The 23224-nt window shown below is 42.0% G+C and overlaps 1 protein-coding gene and 1 long non-coding RNA gene across 2 annotated transcripts in view; one reads left to right on the top strand and one right to left on the bottom strand.

The window, feature by feature from the left end:
• Nucleotides 1-234: 234 nt before the first annotated feature.
• Nucleotides 235-2241, bottom strand: LOC112061538 (uncharacterized). The gene is made up of 2 exons (XR_002890300.3): nucleotides 2021-2241; nucleotides 235-1327 (listed from the first exon to the last, which is right to left on the bottom strand). It is a non-coding gene; the product is annotated as an uncharacterized LOC112061538 (long non-coding RNA).
• Nucleotides 2242-8408: 6167 nt separating this feature from the next.
• The window catches only part of ECHDC1 (ethylmalonyl-CoA decarboxylase 1), a 92485-nt gene continuing 77669 nt past the window's right edge, over nucleotides 8409-23224 (top strand). Inside the window, exons 1-2 of the mRNA XM_065588538.1 lie at nucleotides 8409-8524; nucleotides 16139-16260. The gene's annotated coding sequence lies outside the window, so the exon portion shown is untranslated. The remainder of the gene's footprint in view (nucleotides 8525-16138; nucleotides 16261-23224) is intronic.

Below are 23224 nucleotides of genomic sequence, written 5' to 3'. Positions count from 1 at the left end.
ATATTGAAGGGGGGGTCAGATGGAAATGGATGGGCAGAAGAGAAACAGGGTTATAGACAGAGTAATGGGAGGAGAAGCATAGAAGATCAAGAAAGATGGGAGGGGGGAAGAGAAAATGGGAAAAACAGGAGAGGGGAAATGGAAGGAGAGAAAATGGAGAATTAAAGATAAAGTGGAGGATTAAAGAAAAGGGAATAAAGAATGAACAAGAAAGACCAAGGGAACACAGGCATCTTTACAACAGTTATATTCGATATTTATTCATATTCATTCCTGCCCATTTTTTACAGATGGCTCTCAGGATATTAATTTTCTACTCCTAGCACGCCGGTGCTCTGTGACAATGAGCCCTGCTTGTAGGAAAGTTTCCTTTAATATGGAGCAAAATGCCCACAAATTGGCATATTTCCTGGGAGACACCAGAAATATGAAGAAAGGAGAACAACAGATTCTTCTGTAAATACAATAATTATAACCACATGTCCATACACTAGTCAAAGGCATTTTAAAAAATATTCTAGTATTTGCCATTTTAACTGTCACTGGGGAGGGAAAGGAATTTATTATTGTAATGAACTGGATAGTGTGTATTTGTACCACTGGCCTCTACTGCATGGAATTACAACTGCTCGTTTGTGTCAGAGGCCTTATACTGCTAATAGCAAATTGAGATTTTTCTTTACTTCATGTAGTGTACAGGTCTGTGCATCAAGGGCCTAATCCGAAGCCTGCTATTGAAGTCATTTTGGACTAAGCCCAGAATTGGAGGATCTGATTTCTATCCTTGCCCACTGACATTCCAAGTACCCATGCTATGCAATGCACTGATAGCTACTAAGTTCTTAAGTGGTTGTGGGTTTATTACACTGTGCTATCAAAGTTAAAACCCCAAAAAGCAATGTGATATAAAAATGTACATTGCAATGTATTACAGTGTTGGAAGCAAATTTGTTTTGTCACTAACTTAGTTACAAATACTTTTACTTTGTAGGCTGGGCCTGTGAGTCAGTTTGAATCAAAAATAACTGTTTTCAGTGCACCCTCTAGAAGAGCAAGCATAGGTTGAATGATTATGAATGCATTGGGCAGACACAGTGGATTAGAAATGACAGCTGACCAATCCAACAGGCCTGGTGGTAGAGAGCAGGGGCATATGTGAAACAACACATTGAATGGATTCAGTTTGCAGACAATTACTGTGAGTCAGGGAGCCAAACAAGTTTAGGCATTTTCTAGATGAATGCTTAAGAGTCAAGTGGCGTATGTCCATTCTCGGTGTGCTCCACTGAGGTCCTGCAGTGGAGGATCATGTTGGCAGTGGATCTGGCTGAGAAATGACAAATTTAGAACGTTTCCAACAAAAAACTGCACACATTGTTCATGAAAACATTTGTGAAAAATGTGTCCCTTTTTTCAACCAGCTGAAGTGTCAGCGCCTCTCCTTCACCACTCAGAGGAGCTGTCACCCACCCACTACCCTTGAGAACAAGGTCCTTCTCACCTCCTTAGCAACCCTGCTAACTGCCAGAATATCTCACCACTTCCTTCATCACACTGACAGCCTCATGCTCCCCAGCTATTTCTCCTCCGCTATCCTTTCAGCCCCCTGGCACTGAGCTGCTCCATTTCATTTACTTCTCTGCCCCAGCCCAACCTGCCACTCCAACCTACCCAGAGGTGAAAGTAAGCCGGTATGGGCCGGTACAGAGGATCGGTAAGAAAAGGAGACTGGCTGAGGGAGGGAGAAGCCTGCCCCCTGTATAAGAAAGATTTAAACTCAGCTGTTCCCTGCGCCCCCGGGGTTAGGAGCCCTTTCTGGCATCCTTGTTAATTTCACTCACAGTTGCTGGGGGGAGGGGGCCAGGGGAAGGGTGTGTTTGACCATGGCAGGGGCAGTTCTTTTCTGCCCCCGGGATGAGGGGATCTCTCCAATACTAATATACACAACAAATACAATAGGCATTTGGCTGCACAGCTTAAATCCAGAGCTAATAAAAGCAGGTGGAAGGGGAAAACTCACTGTCACATTGGTTTCTCGTCTCCTTCCTCCTCCTCCAGCCAGGCTGCAGACAGTAAGGCTCTGCGTTCCTCCCCCACCCGCCACTCAGCAGGGGCTCTCCTCTAGGCTCTAGCTTGCAGTGAGCAGGGAGACTGGCTGAGAGATGCCTGCTGCTGCTGCCTGCATAAGAATAGTTAAACTCAGCTGTTCCCTGGGCAGTTCAGCCCCCGGGGTTAGGAACCGTTTCTGGCATCCTTGTTAATTTCACTCCCAGTTGTTGGGGGGGGGGGAGGGGGAACAGTATGTGTGACCATGGCAGGGGCAGTTCTTTTCTGCCCCCGGGATGAGGGGATCTCCTATACACAAAAAATACAATCAAAATCAGGAACCATTTCCAAGTTCAAATCTATCCCATTCCCTCCCCAGCAGAGGATCATGGTTGTGATGTCCAAATTGCTTGCAGATCCTCTTTGAAATGTTACTGTTTAAAAAAAAAAACACAAAAAACATGGAGAACATGGTGGGAAGATGTGTCATGATGATCAGGGTTTATTATGGGCAAAGCAATTTTGCTAAAGCAACTAAAGATTCACAGGGAAAGCAAATAGCCCCCATAGACAAAACCACAAAGGGATTGGAGGGGAAAACTGGATATTCAGGGAAATTATTGTGCCTCCTTTGAAAGAAATAGTAGTTTTCATTCCACCCTCTTTATATATTGATTTAAACACCTGAAATGTCCTTAGGACATAGGGCCCAATCTCAGATCTCTTTTTGTTTTGTCCTGCCTGCAGAGTGCAGAGGCTGAAATTGACAAAACTTTCTCTAAATATCTTGTATATTTCATGAAGGCTATTCCAGTTGTCCTTCATTCACCCCTGCCCTGCCTTCCTCTACTACTAGCCACCCACTGGTGTGCTCCCTGCACTCTTTTATGTGCCTGGAAGGGAGATTAAAAAATCCTTGATATCTGAGTTGCTAGGAAATAGGGAGGATCTAGGGAAAGTGGGGCACTGGTGGGCATGGTGGAACGCAGTCCCTTGCCCCCCTGGCTCCCTCCCTGGCTGGCAGGCTATGGTTTTTGCCTTGGTTACTTACTCCTTGGCAGACCCAGCCCAGCGGCACCTGCTGGCTCTCTGCAGGCAGCAGCAGCCCACGGTGGCCGGTTGCTGGGGTCGCTGCGGGTCGGTGGCAGGCTGCAGCTGCATTGTTTGTGACACATTCATACACATACATACTGTATGTATTACTATCCCGTGGGGAGGGCGCCGGTGCCCTTTTGAGGAGTGGGGGGGACAGGGGAGATAGTATTTCTGCTGCTCTCACCTCAGGAACTTCTGTAAGAGGCAAGGTCTGGCTGGGCACTGCCAGCGCATCTGTGGGTGCCCAGCTTTTGGATTGCTGCTTAATGGTGTCCCCAGGAAAACTTCCAGCCTCAGCAGCTGCTGTTTTCTCTTCCAGGATGTGGGAGGGAGCTGCCCGTGAGACAGGGGAGGAGACGGAGGTCTGGGGGGCATGCGGCAGCAACAACACATGCAGGGGGCAGGCTTCTGCCGGATCCCCGAGCCCTTTAAATCCTGATTTAAAAGTCCCGGGATTTAAAGGCCACACCTCTTCGGGTAGAGGCCACGCCTCTTCCAGTTGAGGCCCCGCCCCCTCCGCAGGACTCTGGAGTACCTGTAAATCCTTCAAGTTACTTTCACCCCTGAACCTACCTGTAAGTGAAGATGAGAGGACAGGCTGGGGAAAGAGGGAGTTCTGAAAAGGGGGAGGCTGGAACAAGATGACACTTACCCTGTCTTCATTAAAGCCTTGACCTGCCTTACATCACAGTCACTAGAAGTCCTCCTTCCATTTCACCCCTTCCACAGGGCTAGGCAATCTCCCATCTGTAAATAAATTAGCTTGTTCCTAGGTGACATTCACCTGGAAATTAACTAGTTTTCAAAAGATTAAGGTTCCTATTTGGCTTCTCCCATTTCAAAAGTCTGAAAAAACTAAGGGAAATCAGAATAAAAGGCCCCCAATGTCCCCTGTTCCCTGTTGATATATTGCCAGATTCTCAGAGAACACACTCTGTATATATCAGCAGTGCTGTAAGAAACTAATCACCATGGGGCAGCTTTGAATGCCCCCTTTGTGAGTTTTACAAGTTCCCTAAATGCCATTTTAACATTGGTTTTAATCTTGAATATGCTTTAAAGCACTGAGTGTTTTATCTTCAAATGTTTAATTCATAATTTATCCTACTAATAGAGTGTGGGAAAGAAAGATCACATAAAAAGACAAATGTTTGTGGCAATTTCTATGGAGGATTGGTTCAGTTCTTCAGACACTGTCTACAGAAATACTCAGCTGAAATTCTATTGGAAAAATATTGCAAAGAAATAGAGAATAGGTGTGTGTGTGTGTGTGTGTGTGTGTGTGTGTGTGTGTGTGTGTGTGATACATAACAAAGAGATGACAAGCTTATCTGAGTAATTACATTGCAGAAAAAACTCCCAGTCATGGTACAGCACAATTGATCCATAACCATTTTTCATAACCATTGTATTGCGGTTTTCCTAATGGCTACAAACAGGCATATTGCCAACACCACCAATCATACTTTAGGACTTTTGAGCATAGATTGTTTATGATGCCTGGAATGAATGAAGTCACCAGATGGTAACATCAGCTGACTTGTACTACAAGACACAAATTGCTCAAAGGCACTTCTCCAGTGAATAGAGTTATACTGCTATGGAATTACTGTATGGTCAGTGTGTTGAAATGATAGCTCTAATAAGTACTAGCAAATTTTATAGATAATTACTCTTCAGTATTTAGAATGTTGTTTATTTTATGCTGCAGCTACTATATAGAGATTCAAATTTTAATGTCACCTCTGAACCTCATGTGCCTATTTTAAGAAATATATAAATGAATATGTATTGAAATATATGACATACGCTGTAGATGAGAATATATACAATGAAAACATTCACCAAGACAGTAGTTAGAATCCACTTTCCAAAAGGAAAGAGGTGCAGCTAGAATAATGCTAGCGTGAGGACCCTGGGATAAATATCATTGTAGAAAGGGTTTTATATTGTAAAATTCTGCATTTAGCAATCACTTGTAAATCTTGTCTGAATGTGTGTTTGTGGTTATACTTGTATTGAGTGTACATTTGGTAATAGATTTAGCAAGTAGGCTAGTTGAAAATTTTCTCTCAGAACTTTTATTTGTGTGTTTGATTAAATGAACACTTTCATAGAAATTGTCTGATTTCCTTGAAAAAAAGTTTAAATGGAAATCTGAAAACCTGAAAAACAAAATATTTTCAAGAGCTTTTTTTGGTTTAGGACTGACATCTTTTTGATGTTTAGCCAAAATTTGTGACGGTAGGGGGAGGGTCCAATTTTTTGTTTTTCCAGCCGTTTTCAATAAGTTCTAGTACCAAGTATTGTGTAATTCTGGGCTGTGTGAATAACTGGGGTTTTTTTTTTTCATCAACAGTTCCAAAAAACTGGTGGGGAGTGTGTCAATTTGGGTTGACCTGAAACATTTTTTAAAACCTTTTTGGTGAACCAAAATGTCAGAAAAATTAGGTTTGGATTGAACTAAACATTTTGTTACACCTCAAATGAAATGTTTGCTTTTGATTTCAAGCCTTTTTTACTTTTTTTTTTATAAAAAGGAAGGACATTTTGAAATAAAAAGTTGGCTTGAATTGAAAAATAAAAAGGTTTCACTCTGAAAATGTCAAAACAAAATGTTTTGATTTATTTTTCAGAATTTGTTTTTTTAATGAAATAATTCAGTGAATTTAACATGAATTTGCAAAATGTTTCAGCTGACCCAGAAAAAGTTTCAGTTTAAAAATTGTGCCCATTGAATGGAAGTGTAGGAACGGCGGCTACCTCTTTAAGAGGGTGAGGCACTTTTGCTGCTGATGAGAAACCCAACCTGCCTCCATCTCTAGCACTGGGAAGCTCCAGCCTGTAGGAAGCTCAGTTAAAAGAACAGTCAGAACTCAAGTAATAAAATTATCATTCAAGGGCCAGATTTTCAAATGTTCTCAGCATCTCGCACCTCCCAATGTGAAATCTGTGAAAAAATCTCCATGAGAAACAAAATCTCTTCCTTGAAGGTGTGACGTTAAGCCACTTCCCAGCATATAAACTGTACTAAGTGAATTATAGCTGAGATAAAGGGATGAATGGGAAAAGAAGGGTAACAGCAAAGGAGCAAGGTTAACAAGAGGGGAGGGAGGAGGGAAGAACTTTACCCTTTGATCATGTCATCTGGGTATGTTTGGCTCCTTAGAATCACCTCTGTTTACTGACTCAGAAATAGCTTTGTTCACTTAATAACACTGACAAGGTTATTGGGCCTTAAAATTACCCCACCACAACATTTCATCCTGCTCTTCTGGATCTTTCCTTAACAATGTCAGCAATGTTAATAAACCATCTGGGCTACAGCGCTACATTAAAAATAAAGCTCGCCTGACTGTCTACTGACTGTAAATAAACCTGATTGTACTTGTGCTGTCTCCTATCCCCAGATCCTCACAGTGAAGTATGTGCATACACTCAGTCACGTGCACACACATGCACACTCACATGCATACACACTTATTTACACGCACATCCATGAACATGCAGATACTGTCTCCTCACAGAGGCCCTGATGCTGACAGTGGATGTGTGCACATGTATGTACATGTGTACATGCGTGCACACTCGTGCACACAAGCAAAGAATGAAAGCCATATGGGATGATTCCCAGAGGTCCTGAGCACAAACAATGCCCATTGACATCAGTAGGACTTCTGAGATTTCAGAACTTCTGAAAATCAGGGCAATAATGTGTTGCACTAAAAAATCAGTCGGCCTGGCAAAAGTAGCTCTCACCTGACCAACACCCACTTTCAGATTACATGGGCCTTCCATAGGCCTTTCCTTCAGCTGAGGCGTTCAGAATTTGAACCCACTCTGTACTGCAAAGACATGCATTTTCCTGCTCTGATGTATCTGTGCTAGTCTGATTGTCACATATTTATTGATTATTTGTATTGGGCTGCTGTGGAATTTGCCTTATTTCAATACTTCTCATGCCCACTTATGCCGTTCTGCAGGCTTGCACTTCCAACTATCATATAACTTTTGTCATCACAAACTGACCTGGCTGTATGCCACAACTGCATCTTCTTTGCTTGTACACGTCACTGACTTGAATGGGGCTACCTATAAGTCACAAATGTGCTTAAGTGCTTTGCCGGATTGGGGCTTGGGTCTGCCATTGCCACATTCCCTCCGTCCCAGGCTTTTATTGCTCCTGTTTCTGCACAGGACATGAGAGCATTTGGCCCATAGCATACATGAGGCAGTTTGCACAGGAAATCACATGAAGCAGGCAAACTACACCTATAACACATAGACACTATGAAATTGTACCATGTTGGATCATGGACCAGCAGTCTTTTAGCTGAATGTGGGCAGAACTTGGTGCAGTAGTAAGTTTGGACAAGAACAAATTGTTCATCATCATGTTAGCTACCTGAAATTAAACCTTCAATGTTAGCAAGAGAACAAATAAAGCTAGAGAGGTCAGATGAATTTCACTCTCCTAGTTGCAAGCACACTGGTAAAAATGGCAAAAATGGTGGGGTGAAGCAGAAATTCTTATTGGATTTCTCGGTGAATCACAACAAACTTTCATGGGTTAAAGAAATAAGAAGGGACAGTATAGCAAAAATATTTGGAGCTCGATATTACTGGCTTCCTTTCTTGGATTTTTATGGAACTGTGCGCATAAGTATGTTAACTGTCATCAACACGTTGGGATGTCTGAAACAGATGGCAACAATGTGACCCTAATCATTCCCAACCAAAGCTGATTGCAACACACATGGTCTTATATATTTCAAAAGTATGTTTGGATTCTATAATTCATCCATGGGAAAGAGGAGCATGCAGCCTGAATGGATTAATCTCAGTTTTCAAAGGGAGAGCGTTCAGATTTTAGATTTATTTGACAATCTGAAAATCATTAACTTGGTGAAGATTTTTTTTTCTGGATTCTAAATCTTTGTTTTTCTGTTTAAAAGCCCATCTTTAAATCATTTCTGAGAAGAAATTTTAAATGGCAAACAGCTTTTCAAGACCCACAAAATGTAATTGTGTGTGAGCTCTCTTTCTTGGTTCTGCAATATTTAATTAACCAATGTTAGCCCCAGTGCTATGCTGACATCATTGGGTACATTGGTGTGCTGGGAAATAATAATAGTAATAGGTTTCTGGCTGCTGGAGGAATTATGGGACTTTGCAGGAGGGATTGTGGGAGAGTAAAGAATTTGACCTTTCCTCCTGCAATCCCTGGGAACATGTAAGGGGTGTGCAAAAATCATCTGCAATACTCCAGTTGGGAGTGGGATGCATGCCCAGAAGGCATTCCTGCTTAAACAATTGAATGGAGCATGAGTGTGAACCTGGGGCATAACTATATGTGTATGCAATGACTGCTAACTAGCACACTGTAAGTACCATCAAGGTAATTCTGGAGTGTGGAGACACACTTTCATGCACAAACAAGGGGGTTGGATTGGGCATTACTTTTGTGTATGATGTACTAATGGTGGGGGGAGGTTTCTTGGTTACAATCTGTCCCTGCAAGCTGCACAATAACCGCTCAGAATGCAGCAGCTGAAAGAGCAATAAATACATGCTAAATTGTGATTGTTCTTTAATTTCACTTCTGTCTTCTTTGCTTTTCCCAAACCCTGTTCTGCTAGTTCACATAGAGCAGCATGGCAGGGATGGAAGGGGTAGGGAAGTGGAGCAGCTGGAAGTAGAAGAGTTGAGCAGGGGGAAAGTGTGTGTGTGTGTGTGATCAGAGGGAAAGTAGAACAGACATTAGGAATGGGAAGTAATCAGGAAATAAGGCGGGATGGGAAAGAAAAACAAGAAGCAGCCAGAAAATAGGATGAGGAAGGGGAGTGAAGATGAACCAAAGGATGGGAGAGAAGTAGTTAAAATTGATGATGAAGAAGAGAAAACATAATACTTTGTAATTTCACAGTGACTGTCATCCGAGGATCTCAAAGCACTTTAGAGATATTAATGAATTAAGACTTATAACAACCCACGAGGAAGGTAAATATTATTATTCCCATATTACAGATAGGGAAACGGGTGCAGAGAGGCTAGGTGATTTATCCAAGGTCCCACAGAAAGCCTGTGGCAGTGGTGAATACAATCCAGATTTCCTGAGTCCTAGTTCTGTCTCTTAACCACAGGAATACTGCTAGGGAATGAGGATGGGAGCTTGGGACTGTCCTGGGGAGTGGTTATCTCTTCTCTCTACTTCCCTCAGGGATGGGCAGATGAATTGTTGGTTGGTGAGTGGGGGGGGTGGGAGGGGAGCCAGAGTTGCGGGCATGGGTTGAGAGGAGAGAACATGGAAAAGGCCACAATTGATAGAATAGACTTCAAGTTTTGGGCCTCAAGGGTCACACCCAAAGCTTATGGCAGTCACTGACTTCCATGGGCTTTGGATCAGTATCCCTAAAGGGGAATTAGAAACAGTGGGGAAAAAAAAACCCTTCAATTCTCTTTCTAAAAGTACAATACAGTGTTGTTTTAAAGGACTTTGCCCTCATAATACCAGGAGCTTGAAGTGCATGTGAAACTATTTTTCATTTTATTGCCCTTCTCTCATAAAGCCTTTGTCCTTGATTTTTGTATGCAGAGTTGAGAAGTTATGATCTGAGTACAAAGCAGGCCAAGTGCAAAAAGAACAGCTGAACACATCAGTAAAATAAAAATAGACCAGGTAACAGCTTGGTGCGGGGGGACACTGAAACCCTCCAGTCTTATTCCTCATACCTCTTAGTTCAGAAAATCGTAGACATTTGAGATGAGGGGGAAATACTTCTGTATATTCTGTCTTACAAACATCATGCAGTGAAAAGGATACTGTTTCTTTAGAAATGTGTATCTAGTGAAAAAGGAGCCACTGTAGTAAATTGTGTGTTGGTAGAGATAATAAAGTTTTGTTCAGGTTTGTTTTCTTGAAAATATTATGATATAGACGTACAGGTCTGTCGCACTTAGGCGCATTTAACATGCACGATTTCAGCTTTATGCGGTCGGCAAAAACAAAAACAAAAAAGAGAAAAATAACAATTTAAATACTGTTTCTATAGTGCGGGCGATTCTGCTCGCCATTACACTCAATGTAATTTTGACTATATGCGATTTTCGCTTTAGGCGCTGACTGTGGAACATAACCCCAGCGTAAGATGAGATAGACCTGTACCAGTTATTTCCCTTGCATGCTTATAGCATATTAGAAAAAGAAAATACCAGTGAAGTCACTTACTCCATCCTGCTGGCAATGAGGTATATTCTATAGTGCTCTCCAGTGCTTTGGTTTTACATTTCAGGCCACTGAACTTCCACCATGTCCTTTACGAATTGAGACAAACTGACCCAGCTGCATCCAGATTTGGAGCCGTATGTTGCAAAAGCTAGGATTCAGGGCAGGAATTTTTATCTGAATCCCAACAACAGAGTGGATTTGAATTTGGCAACAGAATGAAAATGATGTAGTCCCTAGCAATTGTGCAAGGGCTTCTGGAACTTGTATTTCCAACAGGCAGCAACTGTAATGATTCCTGCCCTGTGGGAGGGTGTAAAGGAGGGCAGAGTGAAAACAGGTATGTGTGTTAAGTAGGCTACTAGTTCCCAGAATCTCCCTATGTGATTTGACAGCCCTGGCCTGGACTAGAACCTCTTAAAGTAGCAGGCAGCTGGGACCACTGAATAGTTCTGGGGATAAGTGGTTTCACGTTCACATGCCCAGCTTGATCTGTATGCCCGGTCTTAGAAGATAAAAATGGTGAATGAGGGTGAGAGAGGGCCTGAGTGGGGTCTTTTTCTTTTTCTGAATTCTAGAGGTGAAACTTGTCCTTTTCCAGGTTTTTAAATTGATTGTCGTTAAATCTGGAAGATGGATCTGGTGTTTCTGATCCCAATCCCCCAAAGTAACATTTTTAGATCAGAATTCCAGGATGGGCTCTACTTGGGAGACTGTTCCCTGGAATGACAGATCTGACTGTCAGGAAGTTTTTCTTAACTTTCAGCCTGAATTTCTCTTTTCTTAATTTCATCTCTTTATTCCTGGTTAGATTTTTAGCTGTGTTACATGTTGTTAGTATCACATTGTTGAAAAGAGAAAGCAGGGGATTTCCTTCTCCCACCTCCTGGATTACGCAGGAGGAAAGACAAACTTCCTTGAGCAGGAAGAACATGTCCCATCATGAATACAGCTCTGTTGCAGGTTAAGTACCAAAATCTGTCCCTAATCTTGCCATCCCAGCCAGTATGTACAATATTGCTTTGCTAGGCATGCAAATTATAACAGAACTATCATTGCATACTTTTTAGAGCTGGGAGTAATACACCTTGGAAAGAACAGGCAATGGGAATATGGTTAAAATGAGGATGGAAGGAAGTGTGTGTGTGTGGGGGGGGAATGGGACGGGACGCTGATAAAATCAGGTTTCCATGTTAGATTGTTTTTCATTACACCTCCGGGAATATTGCTCTAGTTCACTCCTGCAGTCAACAGGAAGACTGTAAACATATTTGTTTGGGGCATGGAAAAAAAGCCAAACAAGTATAGATTAGACCAAAACAGATATATTAGTGGGTTGCCCACTAACCACCCTTTTTGGCCTATGACAACGGGCCACTTCACCTTGAACGGTCCTTATTTATGCTAAACTATCTTTTTGATCTTGTTTTTAGCTGGGACACTCCTGGTATCTTTCCCAGACCTGAAGAAGAGCTCTCTGTGGAGCTTGAAAGCTTGTCTCTCTCTCACAAATAGAAGTTGGTCCAATAAAAGATATTACCTCACCCACCTTGTCTCTCTAATATAGACCAGTGGCAGCTGACATTTAATTTGTCTAAAGAAAATGACCTTGAAGAAAAGAGTTATCTTGACAAGGGAGGTGTGATGGTGGCAGACCAGGTGCCAGCTCTTGCCAAGGCTTTAGGCCTCAGCCGAGCACTGGCAAATTCATTCCTGGAAACCAATCCAGCTCTCCTGTGTGTTAGTATGGTTAAGATGGGTATTGGAATTACAACAATATGTTTAGACTTTGTGAAATGCTTGTAAGTTGCTACATGTATTAATCCTACTTATACGGTCTGTATCTCATGCTATAAGATAACACGTAAGTGTTTGCTATATACCTGTAAAACATTTGTTCTGAACTACATAACTAGGGCCCTTCCAAATTCACGGTCCATTTTGGTCAATTTCACAGTCATAGGATTTTAAAAATCGTAAATTTCATGATTTCAGCGATTTTAAATCTAAAATTTCAGTGTTGTAATTGTAGGAGTCCTGACCCAAAATGGAGTTGTGAGAGGGAGGGCTGCAAGGTATTGCTACCCTTATTACTGCACTGCTGCTGCTGGCAGGGCGCTGCCTTCAGAGCTGGGCGCCCGGCCAACCGCCGCTGCTCTCCCGCTGCCCAGCTCTGAAGTCAGCGCAGAAGTAAAGGTGGCAATACCATGACCTCCCTTAAATAATCTTGTGATCCCCTGCAACTCCCTTTTGGGTTAGGACCCCCAATTTGAGGAACACTGGTTTCCCCCCTGAAATCTGTATAGTGTAGGGTAGAAGTACACACAAGACCAGATTTCACAGCAGGAGACCAGATTTCACGGTCCGTGACGCATTTTTCTTGGTCGTGAATTTGGTAGGGCCCTATATATAACTCACCAAACAAGAAAAAACTTTGCCTACTGCTAAATGCTAAATCCTTATGAATGGTATTTTCTCTTGCCCATCAGGAAGGACTATCAAAACTAAATGGGCCATTGTGGGATGTCATATTACAAAGACTTTTGCACGTAGCCTTTGCAGGGGCAATTAGCAAAGGGCTTGTCCCATCAGCTTGAATTCTGGAAGAAGGAAATAAAGATAGCTGATATGAATTTTTTTCATCTCTTTGCCGTTTGGAGTCTCTCAGGGTTGGATCTAGGAAAGAGAAGCAGAGATCCCTTGGGTCAAACTGGGTTAGCCCTAAAAGACATTCAGTGTTAACAGATTGCTACAACTCTGACATTTTGGAACCATAGAGTGTAACTCATTTGTGTATACATGTTTGCCTGCTTTAACCTGTAAATAACTCTCTCATTTCTTTTTCCTAGTTAATATATCCTTAGTTGGTTTACCGTAGGATTGGCTACAAGTATTGTCTTTGGTGTGAGATCTGAGATACAAATTCACCTAGGATAAGTGACGGGTCCCTTGGGACTGGAAGCAACCTGAATCTTTTGTAATCTTTGGTGTGTGGCAACCAACTATCACCAAGTCCAGCTTGCCTAGGTGGCAAGATAGAGTCTGGAATGCCCCAGAGGACTGTCTGTGACTCCATGGTAAAACTCTTATAGTGCTTCAGCAGTTCACACTTGTTACTGGGTTGGTGAAATCTAGTTATAGAACATACCCCCAGTTTGGGGTCTCTGCCCTGCTTTTTTGATAGTCTGCCCTGAGATGTGGCACAGAGGTTTGTGTGCTCTGCTGGGCAAATGTATAAAAACAGGCCTCGCCTGTGGGCAGGGGACATGGGACTAGTTTGGAGGCACTCTGGGAGTTGTACTGCATGTCTGTGTTCCTCACACCTGAAACTGCTCCTTTCCTCTCTTAATGGCTATGTCATCGTTTTCTTGGTAACATTTATATTACAATGGGCATTCCACAAAATAATCACATGCTCCATACTCACCTTAGCACTCTTCACGCCATGTTTTACTCCTTTGCCCCATAATGCCAGCTGCCACCTCTGTCTGCCACACTAATTCACTCCTCTAATATGCGGGGCTTTTCTATAGCATAGATACTACACTTTAAGGTTTCCTCATTCATTCATCCATCTCTAGCTCTGCCAAACCTAAACAACATTCAACAACTATCTAAAGACCCCTAAAGCAATCACAGACTATCTCTGCCCAAAGTCTCAGCTGGTATAAATTGGTGCCTCTCCCTTGAAGTCGATGACTTACACCAACTAAGGGGTCTGGCCCGTTCTCTTTACCTGAGTGTGGGGCAGTGCCGAGGCTTTCCCCCATTTCCTCCCCCCCATAAAGGATTTGATGGATAGGGGTAAGTCTGGGCACCGCCCTCCCAGGATTCCCAACTCCCAGCAGTATGATGAAGCCCGTTTTCTCCTGGTCACCTGGTAACATCAGTATCTGACAATACCTGCTAGCCAGGTACATGGTAGTCACACCTAAGATTTGCTGGCACTTTTACTTAGGTCTTGTTGGGGCCATTCTCTGTGTGATTTTCTCTCACTTAGGCATAAGATCACTCTGCAGCCTCTGCTTTCCCTCTACTGAAAGCTCAGCCAAGACAAGTCACAAAGTTTACAGATGTAACACCTCTATAGTAAATGACATCTGTACTTAAAATCAGGTGATTTATCCAGTCAGACATCTGTGATTTGGCATTATACAGCACATGGATAAATGCCAAGTAGCATTAACCACTCAGAGTACAATAGCTCCCTGAAACAAATCGTCTAGGGTGTATTAGTAATATTATGACATACAGAAATATAAATACATCATATAAGGTGCACTGTCTCCCTCTAGGTATACCTAATAAGGCTGTAAATCCGTCAAGGAGTGATGGTGATATAACAAGCCATGATGCAATGTCCCAAGGACCCTCGAGTAGAATCTCTGTGTATTTTGGGGCTAACACTTGCTTTAAAAAATTCCATATCTTTAATTTATGTCTTTTGTTTTCCTCCTCTTCCTCTCTTGTCTCTTTCCCCATACTTTGTCTCCCTCACACATTTCTGATTCTTGACAATCTAAATGATAAACTTATTTAAATTCCAAAAAAGTACATAATAGGCTTCTTGGGATACCTTTTGTCATGAATAATAATGTTAGAAGCAGATGTTTTTACTGCATTGAGTGCAGCCTTTTGCTGCAGAACTGAAAGACAGTCAGCCGGCACCAATTGTGTCCTAAGGCCGAAAACCATTTCATAACTCATATTTAAGGACTGATGGCTAAAAGTGAGGAGAGTCTTCATAGCCTTCCCGTGCTGAGCATAGGGCAAGCAGGTCAGTTTCTATGAACATGCAAGTATGCCCACAAATATCATTTTGTTCCCAGAACATACCCCCACTTGTGTCCCTACATGACTTTGTATGCACTGAAACAGGCCAAAGACAAGCATTTGTTCTGATTGAATATTTGTCCCAGGACCTGATTCCTGTGCAACTATTGCTAAAGCTATTGGTAACGGTCCTGAGATTTATTTAATAGATTCATAGAGTTTAGATCATCAAAACACAGGCCATTAAATTTCAGCCAGTTTCCTCAGTATTGAGCCCAATAAGTAGCGTTTGGCTAAAGCATATCTTCCAGTGTGGCATCGAGTCTTGATCTGAAGATATCAAGAAAAAGTCACTTGATCGTTTATTCCAATAGTTAATCACTCTCACTGTTAAAAAATGGTTGTTGTTATGTCTTGCTCTACTAGATTAAAGATCCTTTTAGTATTCAGCATTTTCTCCTTATGAAAGTACATACACCCTATGATCAAGTCATCTCTTAATCTTTTTGGATGAGCTAAAAAGATTGCACTCCTTATGTCTCTCATTGTAAGGCATTTTTTCCAGTCTCAAATCATTTCTCTGGCTCTTTTCTGCACTCACTCCAGTTTTTCAACTTCCTTCTTAAAATGTGCACACCAGAACTGGATGCAGTATTGCAGTATTGATCTCATCAATGTCATGTACAGAATCACCTCCGTACTCCTACTCACTACTCCGACGTCTACATCCAAGGATCACATTAGGTCTTTTTGACACAGTATCGCACTGTGCGATGGGAGTGCAATTGTTTATCCGCTGTGATTTCTAAATCCTTTTCAGAGTCACTGCTTTCCATTCTGTAGGCATGGCCTGCATTCCTTGTGCCTACATGTATAACTTTGTATTTGGCTGTATTAAAACTCAGCTTACCAAGTGATCCAGATCATTATTTACCACTCTGCTAATCTTTGTATTATCCTCAAATTTTATCAGTAGTGATTTTAATATTTTATTTCCAGATCATTGATGAAAATGTTGAACAGTGTTGGGCCTAGGACTGATCCCTGCAGGATCCTACTAGAAACCCGTCCATCCCTGATTCAGTGACTATTCCCCATTGAGCCACAACTTTTTGAGATCTGTAAGTTAGCCAATTCTTAATCCATTTAACGTATGCTTTATTTATATTGTATAGTGTTAATTTTCTAATCAGAATGTTGGGTGGTACTAAATCAAATGCCTTACAAAAGACTAAGTATATTACAACTACACAGTTACCTTTATCAACCAAATTTATAATATCATGAAGGAATGAAAACAGGTTTATTTGACAAGACCTATTTTCCATAAAGCTATGTTTTCTGGCATTAATTATATTCCTGCCCTTTTAATTCTTTATCAGTTGATCGTATATCAGCGTATCCATTATTTTGCCTGACATTGATGTCAGGTTAACCATCCTGTAGTTACCGGGGTCATGGTTCTTGCCCTTTCTGAATATTGGCACAACAGTAACACTCTTCCTGTCTTCTCAAATTTCCTCAGTCTTACAAGATTTATTAAAAATTAACATTAGAAAGCCAAAGGTCTCCTTTGCCAACTCTTTTAGGAATCTTGGGTGCAAGAAAACTTAGTCTCAAAAATACACCCTTTTGTGTGGTTAGATGGAGACATTTTTGTTTTACTAACACATACAGCAGCGGGTATATCCATACAGCAATCCATGACTTCAACCTACAGGGCAGAGAAATGTGGTCCGTGTGTCAGATGTTGTTTGTGAAGTCCTAAAATGTAGCCCCTGGCATGCATCAACTTTAAAAACAAGGTGCAGCCATAGCTATAAATTGTTCCATTTTTAATTAGATATCGTCTTTGGTCCTCCTAGTATGGAAGATTCCTTAGCTGGCATTAAGGATGGGATGTCGAGGGTATGATGGGATGGCATGGGGTGAGAGGAGGAGGAATGTGCTTCAGCTGTTCTGATTGGTGGAGTGGCTAACTGAAGATTCTTAGTCAGGGCCGGCTCCAGGGTTTTGCCCGCCCCAAGCAGCCAAAAAACAAAAAACAACAATAACAACAAAAGCCGTGATTGTGATCTGCGGCGGCACTTCGGCGGGAGGTTCTTCGCTCCGAGCGGGAGTGAGGGACCATCCGCCGAATTGCCGCCGAATAGCTGGACCTGCCGCCCCTTTCTTTAGTGGCCGCCCCAAGCACCTGCTTGCCAAGCTGGTGCCTGGAGTCGGCCCTGTTCTTAGTGCAAGTTAGAGCAGCCCTGAGGCTGCTCTGACCAGTGCCAGGAGCTCCTCCCACAGACCTCAGGATCATGGGGAGGGGAAGGTAGTAGAAAGCGCTGCTCTGACAGGCCTGGGGATCCAGCCAACAGGTTACTCCTCTTTTTCAGACAGGGGAAGCCATAGCTGAATTTCTGCCTTAGTTTCATGAGGAAAGTGGTCAGATCTTTGAACAGTTTGTTTAATTGCCTCTGTTTCAGGATTCTGGTGGGGCTTTTGGGAGCCTTGTCCTGGTGTTGTGCCAAGCCATCTACCATCCCATATATCACTTCCAGCATGAACACTAAAGGGTGAAAGCTTCACATTCTCTTTTCATAAGTATGCTTGCAAGTAAAACTCCATCAGTTGAATGCTCTTGAAAAGTGAACCCTAAAGTGGCAGGAGCATGGTTGGAGTTAATCCATTTTTAAATTCAAGCAAATACTCATGGATATTTTTTGCAGTATTAACTCGACTCTAGTTACTTACTGAGATGAGAAACATTTCAGACTGTCTTGCCCATTTAGGCTCCAATAACCTATTCATTTCCTGTCACCTTAAATTCAGTGCTGCTTATTTTTGCTGCCTGTGCATTCAAACCATTCTATCAGCATCTCACAGGAGTTTGGGAATGTATTGAGTTATTTCAAAGTAATTTGCCCACAACATTTCATTACTTTGACTGAATTGAACTGCTCAGCTATCCAAGAGCACCCAAATTTACAGTTTCATGCAAATACATATTTTTATCAAACCAACAACATAATAACAAAAGCATACAGAGCATTTGCAGCTGATGGATTGCATGGTTGATATTCAAGCTACACTATTATGCAGTCTTGGATTTGGCTTTTTAAAAAAGGAAATCATCACAGCATTAATATTTTACTGCTGAACTTGATGCTAGCACTCAGAAAAGCTTTCTTTAATAGCCAAACCCTGTTACTGTTTTTTTTTTTTTTAATTATCTTGAAATTTGTGAGTCCAATGCTCATTTACACGGCTACAGAAGTGTAAAGGGACATTAATTTAAATGAGAATCGGTCCTTATGAGACTGTGGAAACCTTTACTAAGATTTTGTCATTAGACCCCTATGTCACCCCTGCTCTGTCTCTTTACGCTACGTGCCGTTGAAATCAATGGAATAATTGTCAAAACGGGAGCTGTACAAAAACTTGGCACAAACCTACTTGGTCGTATGTATTGGCACAAACTCTAAACTCAGATCAGTTCTCAAAGAGTAAACCTATGCCTGGGCCTGTTTTTTGAGTGAACTCAGGTAGATTTATGGTTTTGCATCAAAATCACACAAAAATTGTCAATTTTCCTCATCTTGATATAAAACTCTGTGAAACTTGAGAATTTGAATGACTTTTCCTTTGATCCAAACAAACCCTTGTCTCAGTCTTTCCCTTCCTCCCCATTCCCATTCCTGGTAAAAGAATACACTGAGCAATAGCATCTTGATCTGACTGAATTTTAGCAAACAAAATGGTTGTGTAGGAATGCCCTAATGCAAGTAATCTGTTTCTCCTCTGTCATGGCATCTCCAGCAAAATCATGATTGTGATACCTGCAGCATCCATATTTTGAGATTCCTGAAAATGCAAATCTACTCATTACATATACAGATGTAGTGATCCTCAGCTACTATAAAATGCATGCATGTAGCACTGGAGGCAGAACACGGATGTTTAGAACATAAGAATGGCCATACAGGGTCAGACCAAAGGTCTAGCCCAGCATCCCGTCTTCCAACAGTGGCCAATGCCAGGTGCCCCAGAGGGAATGAAGAGAATAGGTAATCATCAAGTGATCCATCCCGTTGCCCATTCCCAGCTTCTGGCAAACAGAGGCTACGGTCAACATCCCTGCCCATCCTGGCTAAAAGCCATTGATGGACCTATCCTTCATGAATTTATCTAGCTCTTTTTTGAACCCTGTTATAGTCTTGGCCTTCACAACATTCTCTGGCAAAGAGTTCCACAGGTTGACTGTGTGTTGTGTGAAGAAAGACTTCCTTTTGTTTGTTTTAAATTTGCTGCCTACTAATTTCATTTGATGACCCCCAGTTCTTGTGTTATGAGGAGTAAATAACACTTCCTTATTTACTTTCTCCACACCCGTCATGATTTTATAGACCTCTATCATATCCCCCCTTAATCGTCTCTTTTTTCAAGCTGAAAATTCCCAGTCTTTTTAATCTCTCCTCATATGGAAGCTGTTCCATATTCTCTAATAATTTTTGTTGCCCTTTTCTGTACCTTTTCCAATTCCAATATATCTTTTTTGAGATGAGGTGACCACATCTACATGAAGTGTTCAAGATGTGGGCGTACCATGGATTTATAATGAGGCAATATGATATTTTCTGTCTTATTATCTATCCCTTTCTTAATGATTCCCAACATTCTGCTATATTTTTTGACTGCTGCTGCACATTGAGTGGATGTTTTCAGAGAACAATCCACAATGACTTCAATATCTCTTTCTTGAATGGTAATAGCTAATTTAGACCCCATTATTTTATATGTATAGTTGGGATTATGTTTTCCAATGTGCATTATTTTGCATTTATCAACATTGAATTTCATCTACCATTTTGTTGCCCAGTCACCCAGTTTTGTGAGATCCCTTTGTAACTCTTCACAATCTGCTTTGGATTTAACTATCTTGTGTAGTTTTGTATCATCTGCAAATTTTGCCACCTCACTGTTTACCCCTTTTTCCAGATCATTTATGAATATGTTGTCAACGGTTTTCTGAAAATCCAAGTACACTATATCCACTGGATCACCCTTTTCCACATACTTGTTGACCCCCTCAAAGAATTTTAGTAGATTGGTGAGGCACAATTTCCCTTTGCAAAAATCATGTTGACTCTTCCCCAACAAATCATGTTCATCCATGTGTCTGATAATTCTGTTCTTTACTATAATTTCAACCATTTTGCCCTTTACTGAAGTTAAGCTAACCAGCCTGTGATTGCCGGGATCACCTCTGAAGCCTTTTTTAAAACTTGGCATCACATTAGCTATCCTCCAGTCATCTGGTACAGAAGCTGATTTAAATGATAGGTTACATACCACAGTTAGTAGTCCTGCAGTTTCACATTTGAGTTCCTTCAGAACTCTTGGGTGAATGCCATCTGGTCCTGGTGACTTGTTACTGTTTAGTTTACCAATTTGTTCCAAAGTTTCCTCTAAACACACCTCAATCTGGGACTGTTCCTCAGATTTGTCACCTAAAAAGAACGGTTCGGGGTTTGGGAATCTCCCTCACATCCCCAACCATGAAGACCGATGCAAAGAATTCATTTAGTTTCTCCGCAATGGCCTTATTGTCCTTGAGTGTTCCTTTAGCATCTTGATCATCCAATGGCCCCACTGGTTGTTTAGCAGGCTTCCTGTTTCTGATGTACTTAAAAAAAATGTTGCTATTATTTTTTGTCTTTGGCTATATGTTCTTCAAAAAAATTTTTTTGGCCTTCCTAATTGTATTTTTACATTTGCCAGAGTTTATGTGCCTTTCTATTTTCCTCACTAGAATTTAACTTCCACTTTTTAAATGATGCCTTTTTGCCACTCATAGCTTCTTGTACTTTGTTGTTTAGCCACAGTGGCACTTTTTTTGGTTCTCTTACTGTATTTTTAAATTTGGGGTATAAATTTAAGTTGAGCCTCTTTTATGGTGTCTTTTAAAAGTTTCTGTGTAGCTTGCAGGGATTTCACTTTTGACTCTGTACCTTTTAATTTCTGATTAAGTAACGTCCTCATTTTTGTGTAGTTTTCCTTTCTGAAATTGAATGCTACCATGGTGGGCTGCTTGTATACTCTGGGGATGGGTTTATATAAGCGAAGCTAAACTGGAGTTTGAAAATGGTGCAAGTCATTTTTTTACACCAGGGACAGAGTATCTACACTAGGGGGATGTCCTGGTGAAGCCTGTAAAAAGAAGCTCCATGGTGTAGCTATGCCAATGGCCTAAACCCCAATGTGTACTAGCAAGCCCTAGGACTTGTGGCTCCAAAGTGGTGGTGCAGCAGGGTCTCCCCATTATCTGCTACAGAGTTCCCAGAGGCCATTTTGCTTTCCTGAGACACCTCACCTCCTCGTGCTCCCATAGAGGCCATTTAGTTCCATTCAGCCCCCAATGAGCATAGCAAATAACTGCTGCAATTTGTCCCTTAGGGTAGATGCACTCTTTTTAACACCCTGTTATACCCAGTTCCCATATCATTCATTTAAGTGGCTTCAGTGTGGCTCAGTTGGGGCTCTGACATTTGATACGCTGGCAATGAAATGAAGATAGAATGCCTGGCGGGAGTTTGTTCATCCTTCTAACTTGTGCCTGTAGTGACAATGGCTGCATTATTCATGGGTCATTACAGAGAGGCTGGAAAGATTAGGGAGATTGTGATTTCAGAGGAGCAGCAAGTGCTTTCAGTTTGCAATTTGGTGTAGTTCATTTTATGTGGTTACCCAAACACAATACTGAAAAAGGCTTTTCTTGCCACTTTTTTTCCTGTGGTGGCCTGACATCATAAATCGGTATCACACACAATTTTATTTCTCAGTATTTATCATCACTGTTTAATATCAGCGTCTCACATCATACCCTTTCTATATTTGTTTGAACTTTTTTGGGTAGCTGATCAAAAAGGAAACAGACTTCCCAGACCAGGGAGGGAATGTTCTTGTATCATGTTGCAGCAGTTCTGTTTGGCAGCTTCGGTTCTTATTTCACTCCCAGCACTTCTCCAAACCCCAGGAGTGGTATTCAGTGACACTTTGGTGACCCTGTCATATTAACGTGCAGCTGTCATGGTGGCATAATAGCCATCAGAGATGGTACACAATAGACATACCAGTTATTTAACACTTTGCACTGAAAAGAGAAGCACTTATCCTCTCTCTAATGTCTTTGTGACACCTTTACCTAGCCAGAGTGATGCTCTGATGAGTTGGTGTCTCCCCACTATGCAGCTTTCACGCCATATTGTTAGCATGGCAGGGAATACATCCCACCTTGTTTCCTCCCGTTTTAAGGACTAAGGCCCCAGAACCACGTCTGCTCCTAATAGTATGAAAAAGGCTTCAACAACTCTTTGCAGTCTATTCCATAGGCTGGCCCCAAGCCTCCTTGCAAGCTGACTCTAGTGGACCAAACCAGCACTTTTGTTTTTCACTCTTGGCCTTCCAAGGGAGAAGGGTAGCAGCTTCACATTTGATTTTCACAGTGACTGTACGGGAGGGAATCAAATATTCCCCTGTATAGGTACAGGGATAATAGTAACTGCTGACTTTATGCTGAGCAAACTCTGCAATCTCTGCCGCTGAAGTTCTCCCACAGATCCTTTCCCACAGTGAGACTTTTTCACTCTTTCCTTGAATTCCCACACAGGCTTAGAATATCTGATTAATTCTTTGTTCAGATTCACCAGTATGCTTGCAGCCACTTGGCACTGCACCACCCACACACAGCAGCTATAAACCCTAGGCTTAGTGTACAGCTGCTTTCAGTTGCTGGAGGTCTCAAGTCACAAACAGAATATGCCTGTAGAGACTTTGAGGCTTGGGTTTGGATGCCCTAGGGCATAGAGGAACATTGAGGGACCCGGGCCAGCCCCCATGGGAGGAAGGGAGAAAGCCCCACTCTGCCCTCAGCTCTGCTTTTGCCCAGCTCCCGGCCCTGACCACAGCTCCTCTCCCAGCTCCTGATATCAACCTGCTTGGCTCCCAACTGTGGCTCCTGAGGGATGCAGATAGATTCAATTACGGGGGCGGGGGGAAGGGGGCACTGCATTAGGCAGCTTGGACAATTCTCAGCCTAAA

Source organism: Chrysemys picta, chromosome 3, assembly GCF_011386835.1.
Source record: "Chrysemys picta bellii isolate R12L10 chromosome 3, ASM1138683v2, whole genome shotgun sequence".
In the NCBI taxonomy this organism is placed as follows: domain Eukaryota; kingdom Metazoa; phylum Chordata; order Testudines; family Emydidae; genus Chrysemys; species Chrysemys picta.
Note: the sequence above shows the minus strand (reverse complement) of the source record. Positions and strands in the feature narration are given on the sequence as shown.